Source organism: Hirundo rustica, chromosome 2 (assembly GCF_015227805.2).
Source record: "Hirundo rustica isolate bHirRus1 chromosome 2, bHirRus1.pri.v3, whole genome shotgun sequence".
Lineage (NCBI taxonomy): Eukaryota > Metazoa > Chordata > Aves > Passeriformes > Hirundinidae > Hirundo > Hirundo rustica.
The window spans coordinates 25,517,103-25,540,723 of NC_053451.1; the positions used below are offsets into that span (position 1 = coordinate 25,517,103).

The 23,621-nt window shown below is 44.7% G+C and overlaps 1 long non-coding RNA gene across 1 annotated transcript; it reads left to right on the top strand.

Annotated features, from left to right (window-relative positions):
* Positions 1-100: 100 nt before the first annotated feature.
* On the top strand, positions 101-4,450 carry LOC120749077 (uncharacterized). The gene is made up of 2 exons (XR_005699521.1): positions 101-404; positions 1,787-4,450. It is a non-coding gene; the product is annotated as an uncharacterized LOC120749077 (long non-coding RNA).
* The last annotated feature ends 19,171 nt before the right edge of the window (positions 4,451-23,621 follow it).

Here is a 23,621-nt window from a genome sequence, read left to right on the forward strand (position 1 = left end):
AGAGCGCAGCCTGGCGGCCCCCGAGCCGCCCCCCGCAACCCGCCGGGCTGCGGCTGTCACCCCCCGCGCGGCACCGTCCCGGGGCGCGGCGGCACGTCCCACCACCCTCCTCCTCTCTCCGCGCAAACTGGGGGTTCCCCCCTCCTCCCCTTCCCCGCCAGCCCGGCGCCGCTGCATCCGAAGGGACGCTAGGCGGGCCAGGGCGAGGAGGTGCGGTCCAGCGCGGGACTGGAGATGGCACCCCCGCCGCTCCTCCGGATCGTCGCGGCAGCGCGGGGGCTTCTTCTTTCCGGAGCCTGCCTACAGCTGCAGTGAAGACGACAGCGGCAGCACACGGCCAAATATTTGGGATGGTCTGCACGGGACCGCTCACCGCTGCAGCGCACGGTATAAACACTGCAAAGGTATGAACCACCCTAACTCCGCCATTCAGGAGCCCGGGAAACGCGAGCGTTCCGCACTCTTGTAAAACCGACCAAGGTATCTCTAAAGGATGTGAGGCAGTTCTCGGAGTTGGGGAACTGCAACACTGTGTAACGCAGGAATCGCCAACAAGTTGTGTCACAAGCTTAAGTCGGTGCGGTTCTTGAGGCTGCACGGAAAAATTAATCAGTTGAAAATCAGCGCACGTCAAGTGTGTATGTAGATAGAGGGCAGGAAAGGTATGATTTTGGGGTGATCATCTGGAGAAAGGATCAAAGCAGAAAGCTTGCACAGACTGACTCCTCACGCACAGCCAGCTCCCTGTCCAAGGCGGATCACGGCAGTTTTGCTTTGTGAAAATAAGCAGTTTGACAAGGAAAACCCTCTAACAATTCTGTCAAAAGTCCAGTTGCTTTATTCCCCCCACCCAGTTTCCTCCCCACCAAAGCACAGCTTGGCAGCCTTTGCATTCTGCAGGCAGCAAATCCACCTTGTCATGCTTCTCCCTATCTCCTGCCCAGCTGCAGTCCCTGGGAGCATCCCCCTGCCCAGAATACCCTATTGCTCAGCACTGTTCAGGTTTCTGCCTCCTCAGTTGCCTCAGAAGGTGATCTGACCCTTTACACGGCTGCACTACCCCTGTGAAGAAGGGCTGGGGGAGAGCTGCACCTGGGAGTGAAGATGGCAAGGAAAAGTCTGAGAGGTAGCAAAACAAAAATTGCTTTAAGCACCATGAATAAAAGCAAGCTGATACCCTTGAAAACAATTATGTGGCAAGCTAATTACCATCTTACCAGCCTAGGTTAAGCTCTGCCTTGCCCAGCATCAAGCTTTGGCAAGCTTCTATCAGAGGACTAGGTAAAAATGTCACCCCAGCAGTCCAGGTTTACTGGTTATCTTAGTTCTGAAGCAAGACTACTAACTGTTTACAAGGAGCAATGGTTGACCTACCCTTATCAGGCAGTGAAATTGCTGACTGCCACATGGGCTGGGATTTCATTCAGCAAGTGGTGGCTCAGAGAGGCAAGAAGGCACCACCTGGTGACTCAGGGGTCTCTTTCCAGGTAGGTCTGATGCCTGCTGCATGTTCTCCAACAGGCAACCTGATGATACAGGTGTTCAGAGAGTTCTAACACTCTTAAAAGCACCCTCCACTCCATCCCTGCCATGGGCAGGCAGACTCAAAGAGGGTTTTGCTCTTAAGGAAAGGAGCCAGCTCTTGGCAAAGGCTTAAGCAGCTGAAGCATAACACTTCAGAAAAACATCGAAGGGAGAGTCATAGCCCAGCTGTTCCCCTCATTCTGTGGCAATATGGGAACTGAAGTTTTCTCAGACTCTCTCAAACTGCTTCTCTTTCCTTCAGATGACTTGCTGCACTTTTCATCAAGCAAAAGGACAAATGAACGTGATGATTTTATGATCAGAAGCAGTTCCAAGAAACCCCATTCTTGTGCATACACACAGTGACCACCTTGAGGAATACAATGTGTATGTCCACAGGTTCACCTACAATGAAGGCCCATGAATGCTTCTTGCCAAACATGACCTCCTCCCTCACCAAAGTCAAGGGCAGAGAGCACAGAGCATGCTGGGCACAGTGGCCTGCCACTGCCCTTACTCCTGCAGATCACTTCCAAGAATGAAAAGATACAAAGACAAATCAAGTGAAAACAAGAAAAATTGCATATTCTCCCCAGGACTGCCGCACTGCCTTCCTGGTCTGCCAAGACTTGGAAGCTGTCTTGACCTAATGGAAATAAGCGTGTTTTTCAGTATAAGGACACACTGCATTTAGCAAATGCCATCCCAGCTCACTTTGGACTGTTCCTTGCATCCTGCTGTGCATCAGCTGGCAGGTAAACAGCAAAGATCAGTTCACCCTGTACAGTAAATGAATTAATGTGCTTCCGAAAAAGTGCAGTGAGCATAATGTGAATTATGCTGGTGGTCAGAGAAAGCATTTCTCCCCAAAATGGACCCAATTGACTCCCTCCTGATGCAAGCTGCTAGGAGCAGGGAGCAATTTAATCAGCTTTCAGACCTGGTCACCCCAGCAGATACTGTACCATACCTACAAACCACAGTGACACAGCAGGTGACTTTAGCTGCTTCTTGCAGCAACTGCAAGAACAATCTGTGACCGCACTCCAGAAGGATGGAGCAGCTACAGGGAATAATCATCTTCAGATGTACCAGTCAGTCCTCGCACTCTGGCTCCCTCTTCACCTTATCGCCACTTCCAAAAATAGCTTGCAGATTGTACAGAAAGGACGTGGACGAGGAGATACTGTTCCTGGAACTCTGAATTTCTACTTTAGCTGTCCTTGAGCCCTCCCCAAAATATTAGGCTTATGCCAACTATTTATCCAGTGAGTGCAGCACACTCCAGCCAGTTGGATATTAGAGCTATGAGCACAGATATTTGCTGCTTTAGCAGTCTATTTCCCCACCAGCGAGTGTCTACACCTCTTCCTCAGCATAGATGGAATAGCACATCATGGATAGAGGAGATATGCTTTGCCATATCCCAGGCATCAGATGCTGGCAGATAACCACTGCAGGACTCAGTTGTGGTACATTGCTCAGAAGAACACACACAGGATCCTTAAACTGAAAGGCCAAGATAGTTCCAAGTTTGTGTACGCTAGGCTGGGCAAGGAGAGGAAAAAAAATAGAAGAAAGAAACCACTCCTACCTTTTTCTTTTGAAAGAATTATGATAAGTAATGTAATTCTCATGTCTCAATGAAAAACGTATTTGCAAGTCAAGTTTGAAAGGAAAGTTTTTCTCCAGGGTGATGTTACTTTTTTTCTCCCCCTTTGCCTTAATATGGCTCTAAATATCCAGTGGGGATGCAGCTGGGTTCAAGGGCTGCAACAGATGCCAGGTCTTACATCACCGTTGCTGTCTCCCAGCTTGTTACTGGGTTATCTATTGTCAGATGGGAATTTATTGAAGGTGACATTGCTTACAAATTGATCAAAATCAGCTTCAGTGAGGTGTCCTTCCAACATATAAAAAGATGGATAAAATTCACTCAGTTGATCATTAATAACTTCAGTCTGTGGAATTGGTTATCTCCCTTTGACAGAGGAAATAGAGTTTGCAGATTGAACAGTTTTAATCCTATCTGAGAATAATTATGACAGCCCTTCAAAGATACACCCAGTTACTATGTCTGTACCTTTTCAATAAAACTAATTCAAGCAAAACCCTAGATTTATTTTACTGAACACCTGTGCATACAAAACAGAGGTCACTAAACAGAAGAAGAAACAGTGATAACGCTGTCAACTCATCTATCACAGATATTTTTTCTACTGGCCACAGGACTAGTTATGTGGGAATACTGTCCCAAGGGTAAAGCTCTGTGTTTTTGAAAACCTGCATAGTGGAACAAGCAGAAGCCATCAGATCTGGGAGAGGTGGGTGTTTACTCTCATGTGCTCTCACTGTCCAGCATCAGGTGCAGTCCAGTGCAGGTGCTGTGAATCCCATGCACTGCCAGCGTGGGCTTTGGGTGAGCCCTGTCCATGTGTTGGTTGGGATAACCTGATCCCTGTCACAGCAATGGTCTCTGCTTCCATGTCAGCCATGTAGTGAGACCTCAGGAAATGTCTGAGGGAAACCAGCCCTGAAACAACAAGCAAATTTCCACACTCCTTCGATGCCAGATGGCAGAAGAGGATGTGTCCATGGAAACCCGGATGGATTAGGCGTACTTTCAAACTTCTCAGCACTGAAGTAGGCCACTGCAATGTTCCTTTCTCCAAGGCCACTTTGACCCACACATCAAGAGCTATCTCCCTCTGCTGTCCCCACTTCATGGGCAGGGAGCCATATAGCCAAACTCGAGGAGCTGGGCTGAGACGCTGCTTCCCCTAGACCTTTCCATCCTCATGGGCACACTGGTCTGGCTGGTTTCTTCATCTCGAGCCTGTAGTACCTGTGATATGCTGATTTTGCTTAGTGCACTGCAAGGTGCTCCTTTCCACGGTTGTGTGGGGAATAAATAAATTTCTTTGCACCTCATGTATATAATTTCTGACTGTCCTGGAGTATCCCAATGCACTTTGAGATAATCCACAATCAAATCAACTCTCTGCATATTTTTACATCTCCTGAGTTTTCCTTGTCTGTTCTCACAGTAAAAGCAAACCTCCTCAGCTGTAAAACCCTCTCCTCTCCACTCTTCTCCTGCCCAGAGTCCCCCAGTGTTCTGGTGTCTACAAAACCAAAGCTTTTTATTCAACATTTTGAAATCCTTCATCTCTCACTCACTCCTCCCAAATCCTGCCCATGCAGACATGTTTGAAACAAATTGGTCTCCAAGGCTCTGACTAAATCTCCTCTTTCGACATGCTGTTCTTGCTGTGGATAACAACTGTCCATTGTATCCTGTCAGACACACGCTGCCACCCCTCTCTGGAAACAGGGGATGCTGCATCCACATAAAAGCATTTCATAATGCTGCCATTTACATAACAACTTTCTAAATTGTACATCGACAGATTTCCCCAAATCGTTACAGTAGGTGAATTAAATCTTCCACTAAACACCAGCAAATGGTGGTAATGACAACTCTTCTAAGTAGCACACCCCATAAAGCCCAGAAAATGAAAATCAATCACTCTTCCTTTTTTTTTCCCCCAGAACTGCTGAAAGAATTTATTACACACAGCTGTGACAGAAAATAAATAGATGACAAAACTGAGAAGAAATACACTAAAGTTAGGACTCGTATGGATGTATTCCTGCAGTTGTGACACAAAATGGGTCTTTGAGAATCTTGTTTAGTAGCATTGTTTCTATGGCAGTGATGGTCTAAAGATATGTGAGGTGCAATAACTTCTATGGAGAAGCTATAACTTCTACTAGACCAGCTGATGTGGCTGAAAACACCAACATGCTTTTGGGCACATTGACCTGAAGAAGAGCTCCCATGCTTGAAAACTAATCTGTTTTTTTCCTTATTACATCTGCTGGTCTAATAAAAGATATTGCAGTTTTCTGTGTTTCTTAACTCTTTGATGTTCACTGGCAACTAGTAACCACACATGATGCTTTTTCAGCCACTTACTTGCTTTTTCAATGAGGACTGAAAAGGCATAAAAAATCCAGGAAAACAAGAGGCTCAAATCCTTGTGCCAGTGGACATATGGCCACTTCTCTGAATTTTGATATCACTAATGGCATCAATAACTTGAAAAAACATTTTTTAATCCAGTAAGTTACCTACAAAGGCCAGAGATATCCCACATACAGGTGAAAACCCTGGGGATATACAGGACAGGAAGATCCACATGCAGCAAACACCTTACTTTCCAAGCTCATAGAGCAATGTAGGTGTCTCTCTAACACCTTCATGGCTATTTCCAGCTCCAGATGGTTGCTTGGCTCAGGGACCACAATAGTGTCTGTGTTACTCTGAAGCTGAGCAAAGCATCTCTGTTGGACTGATGGAGGAGAGAGTTCAGATCTTTGGTATGCACAGTACAGTGTACCCATGGATGAGACAGGTGACCCATGCAGTGATGAGGGGGATACATGCTACTGGCCTAACGATCAGTTTGGGCAAGGTTTCTCCCCTGTAAAGCATGATGGTGCTTATTACCACCGCACTGAGGTAGCTGCTAAATACACCTCAACCCCCCTCTCACTGGTTTCATGGGACAGGTGTTCAGCATCCCCTGAGTCTGACTTAATCCTTCAACACAGGGAGCCAATGGCATCCCAAGGGTGATTCCTACAAAATCTCAGCAGCCATGTCGCAGCAAATGGAGTCTTCTGTTTAGAAGTAACATAAGAATGAAGTAATATCAGAACAAAACTAAGCTTGCACTTCGACATGACCTGCTGGCTAACATTTCTAATTTCCCATGCTCCGCATCAGACTCAAACCTCTCCTTGTTGCAGCATTTTCTGGGCTGCTGGGAAGCTGCCCAGAGCCTGTGCCAGCTGATCTTCCTTTCATCTGTCCTCCAAGAAGTCTAAACCATTCTCTAAATCACTGCTGACAGGAATGCAAGTTCCCAAGCTATTACTGACAGCATTTCTTGCTGTTGCCTAGTGCTAGCCATGGGCCACACAGTATTTATGAGAATACAGGGCACCTGAAGAGTTAATAGTGCCCTGGATGTGCACAAATTTAGTTCTGCTGAACATCCTGCATTGGCACAATATGACATGGATGCCTCTGCAAGGCAGGGTGTACATAATTCACGTTTGCCTGGGCCAGAAAGGATTTGTTTCACAGCAAAAAGAGAGAGAACAGAACTGTCTTCTCCTAGAGATCCTACCATGCTCTCTACATAATGAAACAGTCATCAGGTGTATCTATCATAGCCAGGATTTAAGCCAGAGGTAGAAGCCATCAGAGCTGACTTAAGGACAGCAGGAAGGATTAAACTGCCCTCACCAGATTTGAGAGCAAGGACGTCCTATGGGACTGAATCAACAGCCACTATTGGAGAGTTAAAAAATAGCTCCATGTATAACATATGGCAGATCTGCACCTCCCACCACTGTCAGACAATGACAAAAGGGGAATTTTCAAGACATGTTCAGCAATGCTCTTCCTAATGCTCATTTTGGGATTTTTACTCCAGGGTCAACGCCAATTAACCAGCATGGGTCAGAGTAAAGAGTCTTTCTCCATTTTGTACTAGAGATTTTAAATAAGTTGGCAAGTAAGATTCTTCAGTACCTTTATGATGCTCACATAAGCAGCCCAGACACTGTGGTTCCAAGTAAACACAAATGCCAGAAGGTTTTTTTGCTGAATCTACTCCCAACCAACTTCTACTTCCCTTTATGTACATAACAAGGGATTTTCTCCTCCCTCCACTGCACAAAATGGTGATTATAACTGGCAACTACAGCATCAACACTAAAAATGCTACAGGGTCATAGAAGGCAGTGTCCTCTCAGTCCAAATTTTGTTCTCTCCAGGACAATACAGGAATGCAGCTACAGTCCAACCACTTGCCTTTAATTGTGAATGCAGGACTTCAGTCTCCAGAGCAGTTGTCAGCCCTGCACCTTCCCTCATGCCTGCCTTCATTTAGTGGCGCTTAAAAAATGCATGCTTAAAAAGCAAAGCTGAGTTGCCTAAGTGCAAAGGAAAGCCTTTAATTAGAATTCAAATCAAAAGAGGAGGGAGGAAAATGAAGGAAAAGCATAAAGTGATTCGGCATTTCCAAGTTAATTTCCCAGACCTTTCCCCCACTCCCTCCACCTCTTTTATTTATTTATTTTATTTTTCTCTGAGTCTACCAAGACAACAGTCCTTTTTGGGCCAGTTGGACTGAAGAGTGTTGTCTGCAAAGCACTGCATTGGGACTGCCAGTTCATTTCACCCTGGTGGCACTGATTTATCCCAGTGCCTGGTCAAGGATTAAGCCCTTCATCAAATTTTAACAGCCCTTGTCCCTTTAACAGTCCGATTTTAAGCAGGAACCCTTCCTAGACCCTGGATGTCTCTATGGTAACACAACAAGATCGTTTTGTTCTAGCTCACAGCATTGTGTGCATATTGAAAAGCACAGTTAAGATATTTTGAAGTGGAAAGTCCAGATCAGCCAATTCTGAAGCCCTGCAAGAAAAAATGATTATGCAAATTAAACTCCTAAAGGTGAATGGCAATGAATTCTTTCAACAAAGATGGTTACATTATGAGAAATGAGAGCAGCGGTCTCAGCAAGGTGCCTTGCTCAGCAGTACAAAACACACTACACCAGTTGCCTTTCTTTTTGCTTATTTTAGCAGAATGGTCTGGGACAGAACAGGTCACACCAACAAAACTATTTCTGGGTTTTGTAGCTGTTGCTGCAGTACGGCCAAGGCTGAGTATAGCTGCTGCATGCAAAAATCAAGTCTCCAGGAATCATAACAGCATCCCTCTCACATTAAGAGAAAGGAAGCAAAGATGCATCATTGAGTTCAGGACTGGACTAGAAGAGTCCATAAAAATCTGCTTGATTCCCGCCTTAGAGGAAAATATCCCCAGGAAATCTCATAAGAGGAGCTTGGTCTTACAGAATAGTGCAGGTTGGAAGAGCCAGAGAATGTCTCATGCCAGAGGCCTAAGGAAGTTATTACTTCTTTCATTCATTTATTCCTTTTTTTTTTTTTTTTTTCAAATTTATTTTTTCATGGCTATCACTCATCTGCTCACAAGGCCAAGTGCTGGATCCTGCACATTGTCCTCAACATGCAGCGCTACAGGCTGGGTGAAGAGTGGCTGGAAAGCTGTCCATTGGAAAAGGACCTGGGGATGCTGGTCAACAGCAGCTGCACATGAGCCTCCATGTGCCCAGGTGGCCAAGAAGGCCAATGGCACCTGGCCTGTGACAGCAATAGTGTGGCCAGCAGGACCAGGGCAGGGATTGTCCCTGTGTGCTCGGCACTGGTGAGGTCACACCTCGAGTGCTGTGTCCAGTTCTGGGCACTTACTGCAAGAAGGACATTGAGGTGCTGGAGAGTGCTCAGAGATGGGCAATGGAGCTGGAGAAGAGAGTGAGTGCTACCAGGAGTGGCTGAGGGAGCTGGGGGTGTTTAGCCCAGAGAAAAGGAAGCTCCCTGAAAGGAGGCTGTAGCCAGATGTGGGTCAACCTCTTCTCTCAGGCAACCAGTGACAGGAGCGGACCCAGCCTTAAGCTGTGCCAGGGGAGGTTCAGGTTGGACATCAGGAAGGTGTCCCTTTCACAGGGAGAATCACTGGGGAAAGGGTTGTCAAGTATTGGAATGTGCTGCCCAGGAAAGCGGTGGAGTCACCACTCCAGAGGTGTTCTAGAAAAAAATTGGATGTGACACTTTGCCCCATGGTTTAGTTGACAAGGTTGTTCAGTCAAAGGTTGGACTCAATGATCTTGGAGGTCCAACTGAAATGATTCTGTGATTCTGCTGAGTGCCACAGTTGCACTCCAACCCTTGCTTACAGACAATAAAGAAACAAGTATTATATGCAAACCTAGGAATTTACTGTTAGTGCAATTGAAATCATAACAGTCTAATTAAGAAATATTATTTACCTAAACCTAATTATTAGAGGCAAAAAAAATAAAGACTATTATCTGGAAAAAATCTGAGTAATAATACAGTTGAAATCAGTTTCCACGCTTCCTGGCAAACATCCCATCTTTCTCTTTGCAGGGAAGAACATAATGCTGATATATTCTTTCTCCTCCATCTAAGATCCGTATGGAGCAGGGTTTATACATTTTTTAGCAACATTTTATATTTCACTCCTCTTTCTTTGGCTTTAAAGTCTGCACTGCATCCAGATTTACTACGCATGGAGAATTTTTGCATATATTGATTTTTTTCCTTTCTTTTTTCCTCTTTTTTAATACTTGTTTTGTCTAGCTCTCATGTCCCCATTTGTCTATCTGATCATTAGCACTTGTAGAGCCGATGTCTACATGGCATCCTACATCTCTTTTGTCATCACCCAATGCCTCTCCTCTGTACTGCATCCTCTGTCCCTTCTTCCAAGGCCTCTGCTATCACACCACGCCTGCGTTTCCCTGGTGTATCAATAAGAGGAGCAGGGAGCACATGACCTCAGCTGTGTTCTGAAAACAGGGGCTCCCAAAAACATAAAAAGTAGCAGCAGTTGTGGATCGGTCAGCCAGAGAGACCATGTTCTGCTGGGGAAACACACAGCACTTCAAACCCAGCTAGAGGACTACAGAGGATCAGACTTTTAGGAAACCAATTGGAGCTTTCAGTGTGGTAGCACAGATTCAACTCAATTTAGCTAAATTAAGCCCTTAATAAAAAATTCACTTTTTTCTTCATCTGCCTGTTCTTCAAAGGCACGTGGACCAACCTACGGGGGGCTTCATTACCAGTGGGCCCTTGGGTGCAACTAGAATATGAATATGAAATAATTCTGAAGAGTCCTGGTTACTGCCCCCAGTGTTGTTCACTTTGCCTAGACACATCTGAAAGTAAGCATAGAGCTGAACCAAGTTTTTCTACCAAAACTGGGGTTTGTTTTCCCCATGCTGCATCCTTTTGTTAAGAGATTCCAGTTCAGCTTCTATATTTGAGCTTCTCAAATATAGAAAAAGTTTGAGAGTGTTTTGGGGTTTTTTTTTTTCCTTAAAGCTTTAAAGGAAAAGTGTTGTCTATGAGGCAACAAAGTTTAGCAAAAGTAATTAAAAAAAAAAATACAAATATCCCTAACTTCAAAAAACTAATTAGCAAATTAACAATTTCAGTATGGTCAAGATTTAATTCAGACTAGGTTGCTTGGAGCTCTGACCAGTCAATTCTTCCAAATCTACACAGACACAAACTCCAAAACTTCTCTGAGATTCTCCACTAATTATCCTCAGTAAAAAGGTCTAACTCTATTTTCTTTATGACTTTCATATATACATTGGAAGACAGGTGTTTATTCCCCTATCCCCTCTCTCCTCTAGGCTGAAGAAGCCCAGCTTCCTGAGCTTCTCCTTGTTTTCTTGCAGTAAACGATCAAGGTCTCTACATCCCTTCACCATCTCTACATCCCTTCACCAGAACTTCAGCTCAATCCAATTTAATCAGCAGAGGATGACAGCAAGCTCATTCTGCTAACAGGGCATGCTAACCAAAACAAGTGTTCTCACAGTACTATCTGAACAAAAATAGTTTAACAACTTAAAGTGCCTGTAGGAAAGGTCCAAAAGACTTCCCTGAATATACCAGCATTTGAAAGGTACTACTGAGTTTGGGACTGGGCTTACACTTGTGTGTAAGGTTGTATTTACTGGTGCGTAAAGTTACATTTGAGCACCTCACATGGCCTCCTGATCCACTCTCTAGTGATTCAAAGCAGCTTTTTTCCTGAAGTTATCCTCCCCCATCCAATCAACTCCCAGTTTAAGATGGCACAGATTTCTTCTGAGTATAGAAATATCAGCTCCAGTTACCACGGATACTATTTTCTATAATGATTTCCAGGAGGTGTCATCTCCAAGGATGAATCCCTCTCCCAAAAGAAAAAAAAAGCAGCTAGCTCTCTCTAGGAAATCAAAGAGCTACAAACCAGATTTTTCCAAGGTATCTCATAAAATGGATCTTGATGTTATGAAAGAGACAAGAGCACAGTCCTTATCCATACCTGGATCCCAGAGTGACTCAGACAAATTACACTGTTGATTCTTTCCTCCTTAGCCCCATTTTCATTACTGACATGTTGCTAGTAAGGAAATCAGAGGACTCTACAATAATATATTCATGTTGTTGGATTGAGAGTTTAAAAGCTTCCCTATTTGATTAAGTAAATGCAGCAAGTAATGTGCAATCAAGGGCCAAAATATTCCTTGGCCTGCAGCCCAATAAATGAATCCTTAAAGAGCTGGCATCTCACTTCCACACAAATATAGCTCTCCTCTCATTACCAATCCAGTCTGAAGTACCGGGGAAGGCTGCAGGAAAACAGACACCTGGCAGAGATGCTGAGTTAGTTTCCTGCATATTGATTTATGCAGCGATACTTCTGAAATCACTAACAAAGGGAGCACAAGCTCTGCAGTGAGCAGCAGCCCCAGGGCATGACAGAGGTGCACAGCAGAGCTCCTACAACAGCCTTGTTCCTACCTACAGGTAGGACAGCAAGATCTTCAGTCTTGCCATGACAGCAACATGGGGTTTTGACTGACCTCCACTTCACAGTCATGGGCAGGGGATCCTCCCCCACAGTGCAAAGGGGCCAGAGTCCATTTTGAGCCTCTTTCCCTAGCCTGTTTGATGTTGAGAGATGGGCCCACAGCAAGCGCAGCTACTGTTCTTACCATAAGCTCCAGCCTATCTAGCTTTCCTCATCACTTGGGTCGTGTCTACAACGAGGCACATTAACCTGTTCCTGCCTGGGATAGACCCCTTCCTTTACAAGCAAATTCCCTTTCTCTTCTATAGTTCTGTCTTACAGTTTCAGCTCACCAGAAGGCAGGAACCCACACATCCCTCATGAGCAAAACTGGTGACCCAAACCCCACATCATCTATAGCACCACTAGACATCCACCTTTGCAGCGCTTGTCCTACCCTCTCAGCTTATTTCTCCTTGGAATTAAACTTGGCCTCCATGAAGGAATGGCTGCAAAGACAGAAACTGGGACATTTATGGAAATAGTCAGGTAGTCATTAAGCATGAAAGCTTCAATAGCTCAGTATTTCACTGGTGAGCAGGACTGCCTCCCAAAATAGTCTCAACATTATTCAGGTGTGCTCTTTCTCTTTCACATTGTACCTTTATTTCTGTACTTCTGTTTGTGTGCAGCACCAAGCACACTATGGCTGACATTAAGATTTGGTATTCCTAGGCTCTACAGTTGTAGAAATAAAGAATGTGATATGCCTAATTGAAGGTGTGATCCAGGCTATAAATTATACAGTCCTGTCAAAACTGAATTAATCATGTACCTTTCACCAGCTCAGCTATACTCTACCCATTAATTCGTCTTCACCAAGATGTATTCTACTGTTACAAATAACTCATTGGTTTCAAAGGCATTTCTCCCCAAACTATCCCCACTCAGGACAGACAAGATTCAGATTCAGCCTTGGGCAAGTGATGCTTTTCTAGGCATAAAAACCCTGTACAACAAAAACCCTCTCATCTTTAATGCCTTGTGGTTGTGAAGGAAAAGAAATAGGAGCCTCATGCTATTAGGGAAGGGCAATTCCCAGCTGCACAAAGGGGACACATGTCCTGAAAAGACTCGAGATTTTAATGCTATGACTTTGTCTGCATAGAAATGCATTTGAGTAATTTTTAAATGGTTGTACAGCTAATTCTCTTTGAATTCTACACAGTTGGATTCATTGAAATGGAGGCAACTTTGTTCACAGTAGTAGTACTGTTGTAGTTGTGAACTCTTTAGGCTTTAGCTGAGACAACGTTTCCAGGGAAAGGAATTAATTTTTATTAGATCAGCTAAGAGATGAAAAAATAAATCAGATAATCTTTTGCAAAGCCTTCAAGAATGAAAAAAAAAAAATCAAAAAGAAAGAATCTCTGGATCTGAACACTAGGGAGCCAAGGAGGAAGAATATTCTTCTAAACAACGTTTTAAATTCACTATATTATTCCAGGGTGGGTTTTTTTGGGGTTGTTTGTTTTGTTTTGGGTTTTTTTCCCAGCAGCTGGCATGCAGTGGGCTAAAAGATTATCACGGCTTCTTCAGGATGAGCCACATAAACAATTTGTACTTCAGGACACATTAGGAACAAAACTCATTCCAAAACAAAGCTTAACTGGCATGCATCTTGCTCCCATCCACACATCACACCACAGCAAAGACTTTCCAGCTGACAGCCAGCACCTGCAGGTCACTCTTAGATGAGAGAATAAGCAGTTACATCCAAAGAAGACCTTTGCTGCTGGAGTTTTGTTACTTTCTTTAGTTGGTTTGGTTTTTGTCCTTAGCTGTTTCTGAAGTAAATAAATAAATAAATAAATAAATAAATAAATAAATAGATAGATAGATAAATAAATATTAATGCAACAAGTGATGACATGAAGAGAAGTACTATCAAAACTTCAGCTGGGAGGAAGCCAGGACTGCCAGCCCTAACTTCCTCAGCCATTGGAAAGTACATAACATACACAGTTTAATGTTCCTCCAAAAGAGAACAAGCTCAGCACTTCCCCACCTTTGGAAGAAGCAAAATGTGCTGCTTCTTAGGGTTAGTAATGGCATGAAGAGCAACACTTGTTATAGAAACAATGTGCCATTAGGAGGAAAAGGCAAGAGGGGTTACCTTGGGAAGATCATTTACGTGTGCCCACAGGCAACCTGAGACAAAAGCTTCTTGGTCTTTTCTGAACATAAGATATTAGCAGTCACTGCTAACTTCGCATCCATTGGACACACTAGACATTTGAACACGACAAAGAGGGGAAGAAAATCTCTCATTGAATATTATCTTTGAGCTGAATTAAACTCCAAGGGGCCCACCAGAGACAGACAAAGGTAGAGGCAAAAAACACCTCTTCCAGTGCTCTAGAGCTCACAAAATTTTTCAGGCTAACTGGGAAAGCACTGCCCCAACTTAGGGCTTAGAGAGGTCTGCACAGGCTGGTTCAGACTGGTCACCAGTAAGTGTCAAACAGGCACAGTGAAAAAAGGCAGAGCAAAGTCCTCATCAGCACATCGAGAGAGAAGGCACTTACCCAACTCTTTACAGAAGCAGATAGTGCAGTAAAGCTTATCTAGGATGGAAGAACATCAAAACCCATAAAAGTCAAGCCTTTTTTAGATTTACTTTTACTGCTTTTTAAGCAGACCTGCTGTCACCAGAGGATGACCCAATACTCTGTCACAGTTGGCCCTGTTTATACAATAATAACTACCAGCAGGACTGCAAAGGAAAACTTTGAGGCCCTGCCACTGGCCTCTATTGACAGCATTTCCTCATTTAGTTCCCACAAGTTTCCTAGCAACATCCTTGCATTGCACATTAACACATTCATTAGATTTTGCACAAGCACCTGTAGAATAGTCAGAGCTGAAAAACTTTGCTTTCATGTTGACTCAGAGGGGAAATCAATTTGCTTCAAGAAGCAAACCCTTTTAGGGCAGCAAAGGCTACCAACACGCTTATGATATGCTTGTGAATCCATGCAGCTCCTAGAGAAGGTAGAACCCACTGCATTCAATTTCATTATTGGCATTTTCCATGTAAGAAAGCAGTGGGTAATCCTCTCCCTGCAGCTTTCAAAGAAGGCAAATGTCAATACACAGCATAAAGCTCTGAATAACACAGAAATAAGTCCAAGTAGCCAGAGAGGCAGACACTGGACAAAGGGTCAAAATGGGCAATAATTCACTGCTACACAGCCTGTGTCAAACTCTCCATGTGTCTAGTATCTGCCTTTTCAGGCAGGTGGATGCTACCCTTCTTTCTCACTGCCTGTGACAGTGGCTTTCTTGCCCATAGCAGTTAGTCAACTGATTTACCTTCCCCAGCACCATTTCAGTGAGTCCATAATGGAGGAAGGACTTGTCCCAGTCTGCCAGGTGGGTTCAAACTTCACACTTCATGCACCCACAGTGTCTGCACATCAGGGAGACGGGGATTCACCAAGTGCCCAGAGCAAAATCTCAGCAGCTATTGGGAATGAGAAAATAATCCTTGTTAAGTCTCACTTGCAGCAATGACAAAGGGAAAAATAACACCCAGGGTAGAAATTGTGCCAAGTTCCTCATACCATTAATGTATACAAGCACCTCCCAGGAGTAGCAGCAGCATTTACCTACCACATCTGCTGTGTGACTAACACAGAGCTGCATGACTGACTTGGCCTGACATGACTCGGAGGCTCCTAGACAAACAAGGAACTTTTGGGACATCCCTAAATGTGATCTGGAGGGCTTGGAGGTCACAGCACTCCCAGACCTCCACACTCTGCACTCTCATTTCCCTTCTATGCAGCAGTAAGCTGAACTGCAATTTTTCACTTGTCTGAAAAGTGATTTTGGAGCATGCTTTGAAGCCCAAGTGCACCCCACATCTTGCCCTGATGAAGCTTCATGCATTGGAGACACGCATGGTGCGAGAAAATTGCCTCGAGCCAAAATGCACACTTTGGGGAGAGTGCTTTGCTTTTGAGGCAAACACAGCCCCATCTTGCCTGCTGCCTAAAAAGTGGTCATGAGAAGAATCCCAATCTCCTGCTGCCTTTCACACAGGGTCCCCAGCCCTGGTAAAAGCTAATGCCAGTGTGCAGAGCTCCCCCAGACTCGGAGGGAAGCTGGTGCCTCACGGGGCCATACCCCACAGCAGGGAAGCGGCAGGGAGCTGGAGCGAAGCCACTGCTGGGAAGCGTGCATCTCTCTGATTAATGCTCTCAGGCTGCCTGTTGACAAAAGCAGCAAGAGGATTTGTAATGCCTAAGCTTATCATCATCACGCTCCAAGAAAATCCTTCTCCAAGATGCAGTGTAAATAAGTAAAGTTTTACAAGTTAGTGGACTCTCTTAATTGAGTAGCCCTTGTAAATTAATAACATTGAAGTAAATGTGCAAAGACTTTGCTGACTTTCTAAAAGATGTTTAATAGGGTCCAGGTTTACTAAAGTGCCCAAAGGAGCAGGTCCCCAAACCTTTTTGTAATTTGTTGAGACACTAATGATAGTTAAATTCTAGTGGTTTATTCAAGCACATGAGAACAGCAGAACCATCAGTGTCTTCCCTCCAGACATAGCCAGGTGCCAGTTCTTCCATTCCTACTATCTGCAGTCCTACAGATAAGGGTGTGGGGGGTGTCTCCTTCCTTCACGTGGGTCCAGTGAAAACCACCCTTGGAGCGCCTTTCAGAGCCAAAGCGAAAAGCCCCAGGGGTATCTTTGTGCACTGCTGTTTCTGCCTGAGGACTTCATATCTCACATCCTCCCATCCTGAGCAAACGTGTTTAATAGTTTAGTCCCAGTTGCTAAATCATGAAAAAATACTTTGTTTCCATTTCTCTTTCGTTTTTTGCTTTGCTTTCTCTCATTCCAGACATTAACAGCTTGGTTTCCCTGAGAAGCTGTAGTTGGGGGAATAATGCAGGGTGAATATACTGTTTTTTATTTCTTTGAATGAACTTTGTTTTTCTTTATTCATGGACACTGATAGCAGTTCCTGCTACTGCAGGACTGTTTGAATCTATTAGGTCATCACACTGTATTTATTTTGACTTTAATGGCTGTGAATATCCACATGTCCTCAGTCATGTTGATCAGAGTTGCCTACCTAAAAAATTGTGCTGGTGTAATACACATTTAATTGAAGCCCCTCCTGACTTTGCTTGTACTCTTTTGAGTACAATCGAGGATTAAGAAAAGCTTATGATGATCCAAGTTAAGTCTGTAAGGAAATTATGAATTAAAAAGCAGATGTAAAACACTTTCAGACTAACATGAGAGAGCTCAGGGAGAGGATTGTGATGCTTTAACTAAACCAGGGTAAGGCTGTGAGTGAGAAAGGCCTCAGGCAATGAAGAGGTGCCTTCCCTCAGGTTCAGCCATGCCAGTGGAAGAGCAGATGTACCTCCGTGTCCTCTCCCTGCCTCTGCAGGGATGGAGTTTGCACAGCGCTGCTGGGAGACCAGTCCACAGGAACCTCCCAAATCCAAGCTATGGATTCAACACAATACTTGAAGCCATCAGAATGGCTGATGTGAGCTAAGCTTGAGGACTGTGCACAACTCGGTTGAGGGAGGGAAACTGGAGCAGCTTCCCCAGCAGACTGTGCAGGGCTGGCAACTTCCAACAGAGCAGCAGCGCTGGTGAGTTGGGACAGCCATCCTTTCAGCACCACAGGGCCCTTGTGTGCTCGTGTTAAAATGACTTAAACTGGTCCCTTTCTAAGTTGTGGGCAGTTTTGGTCAGTGAAATACACATGACTTGTGGAAAAAAATACCAGAGCAGCTCTCACGTGTGCACCTCCCTCAGCATGAGACAGCCCCAGCTCAGGCAGTGGCCTGATATATGGGAGAGACCCAGGCAGAAGTGCATTCCCACCTCATGCAGAATGATCAGCACCATGCAAACACACACTCCTCTCCACACAGGGCTATGAGGCACCTTCCTCATGCTCACAGCTCCTCAAGCTCTCTCAAATAGGGAATGAATGCTAGGACACCCATGGAGTAGTGATGCCTACTAGGTTCTGGTCTCCTATAAATTCACTGGAAACACACCACCCAGAGGGCAGGCAGACCTGCTGTTACCACAGACAACAAGCATTTTGTGCAGCCTGGTGACACTCATTCCAGCAATCTCTAGAACTCTAGACTAGGACCTCTTGAAGCTACTATAGCAAAGGGAAAATGAATGGATGTGGGGGTCAGGGATTTGTATCTGAGCCATTCTTCTCATAGCCTCCGAATCCCATTCCCTTTGTCCTCTTACACCTTGGATATGTGCAGTAAGCTTCAGATCAAGCTCAAAGTGAGAGAGAAGGACTTGTTTCCAAAAACCAAGTCTTCCACAGCGCAACAGAACATCCCTCTTTTCCCTGTCCACGAGGGAGAGAGAGAGAGAGAGAATAAGCAATGCTCTGACCTTTTCAGGAGTATGGAGTAGGATAGGGATGAGGGAGTATGGAGTAGGATGGGGATGAGGAACAATGCCAAGACCATGGCACTGTTCTCTCAGGGGTCAGCTGGGCTTTGGTGGACCCACAGCAACTGCGATGCCCTGACTGCTGCAGATCAGAGAGGCAGTCACTGGCCAACAACAGCCCAGCCTTCTTTTACACAAATAGGTATAGTGGGCAAGAGACCATGATGGTCTTGCTGCCTCCTATAACCTCCTGCCCTGGGCAACCCTGGGCCTAGACCAACCCCTGAACTTGGAATTTGCTGGTGCAGTGCAAAGAACCTGACAGTGCCACCACAGCTACCAAAACATCAGCTGCAGGCAAGCCTTTGTCCCTTAAGGAGTGTAGTGGCCCTCACAAAACCATCCTTCTTTTTCCTCCTCTCTGTTCTCCTCTCTGAGTCCCTGGTCTCTTCTCTGCTCCTTGGTGCAGCACAGCTCATGATCCACTCCCTGGAGGAGCCCCAGAGGAGTGCTCCTGCACTGAGCCCAGCGCAGAAATCATGAGTAAGATCTTCAACACTGCAACAGGATGTGCAATCTGTGTGTTCAAAACAGTAGAAAAATACCCCTTTTATCCTACCAGATGCCAAACTCGCTTCTGAGCTTCTCAAGCTAGAGATACCATGCCATGGCAAAGTCTCGTTCTTAATATTTAAATGTGAGTAACACGCCCTTGGCAAGTAAGCGCCTGTCTGGTAGAATAAAGAGATTTTCTTGCCAGTCATCAAGCAGAGATGAAATTTTACTTGCAGGCATCCCCAAGACAGCACAAAAAAAGTGCTCCTGAACTTTGGGCCATATTTAAGTGTTAAAGCCAGTTCTCTGCAAGTGCTATTCTATTCCAGGTTCGTGGCATCTGCAGACTTATAAACTAATGTGCCACAGGAGAGCACAGAAGAGAAGACGTTCATATGGGGGACATACACACTCACAGCGCATCCACATTGTGCAGCTGCACTGTGTATTATTAGACTGGATTCTCATTTTATTAAATCAGATCACAGCAGAAAGGAAAGAGCTCAGATGCGACGGTCTAATGAAACATCAAAATATGAAGGTTATTTGCTTTAAGGAAAAGCATGAAAGCTGCTGATAAATCCCACAAAATTGATTGGTATATGAAAACATTCAAGTAAATAGATATAAAGGTGAAGGAAATTGTGAGAAACAGCTGCTAAAGGCGCTCACAGATAGAATAAAAGAAGATGAAAGAAGCAAGTGAGTGTTTGTCTCCTCCCTGAGGAGTTCAACACAGCCCCAGAGCTCCTCAAAGCCTTACACTTCAGGTAACCAGGACCCTAAACCAAGCCAAATCTCACAAAAGCCCAGCCATACCATTTGCTGCTGGTTAGATCCTCTGCTTGGCTTGTTTGGAAAACAGGTCCTTGCTGTCCTTTTGCTGGATCTCAGTGCAAGGCGACTGTGGCAAGAGCAGGTGACACAGGTCAGCCTCTTCTGCTCACAGCCATCCAGTTCCCCCACAGCCCCTGCCAGGAAAGCAAATCAAATTTATCCAGGAAAGTGAGGCACCACTCTTCCCCAGTTTTCCTGCTACCAGCTGGTCTAATTTCTCTTGACATTTCTTCCGTAACAGCAACTGCAATGTGTCAGGATTAATTAAGCCAAGCAGTGGGCAAGTCTCAAAGGAGAACACACATCTGCCATGACCTACCCCCACATAAAAGCCAAGAAGCCTTTCCTGCCATGGGGATGGAAGGGAAAAGAAAGCAGGAATGGTGAGGTATCGCCCAGTGGAAGAAGCACAGTGAGCAGCCTTGAACCGCCAGGGTTTAGATGAACACCAGCACAGCTACAGCACTCCAGCTCAGAGCAAGCACCTTGGGCCTTGTTATTTAGTCATTCAGATAGATGCCAGCAGGTTTTGCAAGGTGCACATCAGAGGTCTGGCACGCAATTAAGGCTACTTCTCCCCAAATCTGGACACAGGGCAGAGTTGTTGGAAGATTGCCAGTGAGAGGGTCAGAGATTACAGCCTGGAGACAGGGCTGACCTTCCATTCACAGCCCAAATGGTGGCCTAGCAGTGAGGAGCACAGCTATGCTTCCCAGTTTCAGGCTGGGAAGGAAAATGGATCCCCAGTATAACTAAAACCCAACACATCTGGCAACAAAAACATGAGACATTAAGCGCACAGCAGCTGCTTTTCATGAAGTCAACACTCCCTTCCTGGCTGTGGCCAGGAGAGGGGATTGCACCAGAGCATGTGCAGCAGTAAAGGATGCTCCTACCTCCACATAGGTGCAATCACAAAGCAGTGGCACAATATGCAGCCATCTCCCTGGGGCCTTTTTTCCAGCAGGAAGGTGAGACATTGGTCAGCCCCTCAGCTTAGTGGGTCTCAGTGGCAGTCATCTTGGCTACTAACAAGAGAAGGTGATAATTGGAAATGCTGGGATGTTCTCACTTCCCCTTCTTTTTAGTTGCTTATTTTAGTTCCAGCCCTGCTGCCACACTTTTCATGCTTCCAGTAGTCAGATGAGGAGCCATAGCTAGTCTCCTCTGTGCTTTCAGCATTAATTCACACAAGCTGAGCTCTGTCACTTTCATCAAGTGGTAGGTGGCTCAGTAATAAGAGACATTCCCACAATTATCATAATGTTTTCAGGCAGGAAAGGTATATTTTAGTTATAAAAAGAAGCTGTCTCAGTAACTGGCATGACACGTAAGATAGAGATGTCATAACATCCTGTACAGACATAATTACCTAAATACTAGTGTTGGTTGATTATCAAAAATCCTGATCCATGAATCAGCCTTCTGCTCGACTCACTCTGCGTGATGATGTTGTGTGTCAGTGTCTGGATAACTGCAGAAATACTGCGCTGAATGTCTTCTAATTTTAGAGAAGATTTACATTTGTCCAAAAGACTTTAACGACAGTATATTTATTATCGTGGTCTTAAAATTAATCTTCTCATCAGAGACCACCAAGAGAGACTGCTGCATAACCAAGAAGGCCAACTACAGATAGAAAAATGAAGAATGCATTGCATAACCTGAAGCTTATTAGTTAAAATTGTTTATGAATAACTTTTGAGAAAATCTACCGGCAGAAAAACAGGATTGAGAAACAATTCATCCACAGAAAAAAGAGTGTTATATAAGCACTGCACCATTGAGCCCATATTAGTAGGTAGTAATACCAGAACAACAATCTCTAAGCTGTGTTGTACAGATGTCACAATGCAGGGTGTTAAAGGGTTTGACCTTTATTTGATATACTCTGGATTCTTCAAGTGCTAAGACAAAGTCTCAGAGGAGATACTCAGCCATATTCATGCTCCTTTTCTATCAAAATAAAGATAACTATTTGGCAGAAGATACAACAACCAACCCAGGCTGGGTACAGAAAAGGATGGGTTTTTTTCTATACATGCTGTTTTGCAAACATCCAAGGCTGTGGATTCTCTCTCTGACACATTCTTGATGTGTATTGGCCTATACATTATGAATACAGATATTATAACGGTGTGTACAACCCATTCCAGTAAATCTCTCATGCTCAGACATTTCTAGATATACCTGGACTGCAAAATTCAAGCCTGGCTCCAAATCTAAGTCCTTCCTGCCCCACCACTGATGAAGAGCTCCATGTCTGTCAGGGTTCATAATGAAGAGGCACTATATCTCCAGAGACATGGCATACAATTCTCAAGGTCACTGTTTGTCCTTAGGCATATTCCATCTGCATCCACACCCCACAGCTTATTGCAGTTTAAGCCTGTCCACATGGTAAGTGGTTTTCTAATACCAGCCATAATTTTGCACCCAGTTGGCATGTGGAAGGCTATATTAAGCCCAGACGATTAATGCTGTCTTTGCTGAGGAGCAAGAAAATAGTCTCTGTGCTATTATACTTTGTCAGCTTTCCCAAACACTTCAGGCGACTAATTCTGAGGACTTTTTGACTGAATTGACATAAAATACATCCTTCCCCTCCAGTTGCTTTTCAGATGTTTTAGGTTAATTTTATCCTGCAATCTTAGAGGTCATTGGCAAGAGCATGTTCTGCTACCCAGCAGGAGGCACTTGAGGAAATTTATGAAGACAAGTCAGGTCCCATTTCTTCTAGCCATCCTTGGTGGGTTTACATGCCAGCATAATGTGTATGAACATCAAATTGCTCTTTGTCATGAGAAGTTCCCTGGATCTGTCCACAGGGAGCTGTTTTGGAGCAGATATAGTAGTCGTTGCCTTCAATAGACACAGGAAGAAAATGTGGTCATCAGTAGAAGTGAAACTGGAGAGAGGCCACCTGGAAAGAACTAAGAAAACTCTAGGAAATTCATCATAGCAAAGTCAGGACAAAAAGTCCTTTATAAGATAACAGGGTGGGCAAAAGGTTTCAGAGCAAGAGATGTTTATATATACATTTACACATTCTTGACTTCTGAGATTGAATGTTTTGTGAAAATACCCTTCAGAAGACATTCTGACTCAAGACTCAGTTTCCAAATACTTTCTACAGCCTTACGGTGTGAAATGAGGTGGAAGGACTGGTCTTAAACACTAAACTGATATTATTCCCAGAGAACTGGAGATTATTCTCTGGTTACCACCTTTTCCCGCTGCTTGCTTTTGTCATTGACTGACACGGTGCACACCAAGGTGAAGTTTCCAGCTCAGGAGTGAGAGCTGTGTGCACTTGCAGCCAGTGTGAGATGTGGCTGGCTGGACTGTGGGTACCTGCGGGTGAACTTGGGGTCAAATGTCTGCTTACAGTCAACAGAAAAAGAGTCAATGCAGGCTGCAGACTCCAGAGAGCCATTCAACCCATCAGCTGTGTCTAGTGTACCTAAAAAGAGCAGCACAACTCTCCAGTGCACCACCTGCATTGACTGGATCTCTGCTGATCCCTGCAGCGTCAGAGCTTTCTACATACCCGCACTTAAGTAATGCAGTTGGAGGTAAATCTTGCTCATTGCCAGATTCTAAGGTGAAACATGCTTCAGTCGCTGCATATCCAGTTGGCCTTGCCTTGTTGTGTTCTGCTCTTCTTGTAGCTTGCTCTAGCATTATCTATCTGCCTTCAAAGTGTCAACTGCAAACACAACATGCCCCGATATCAAATATGTAGGCTATTCTTTTGCAGATTCA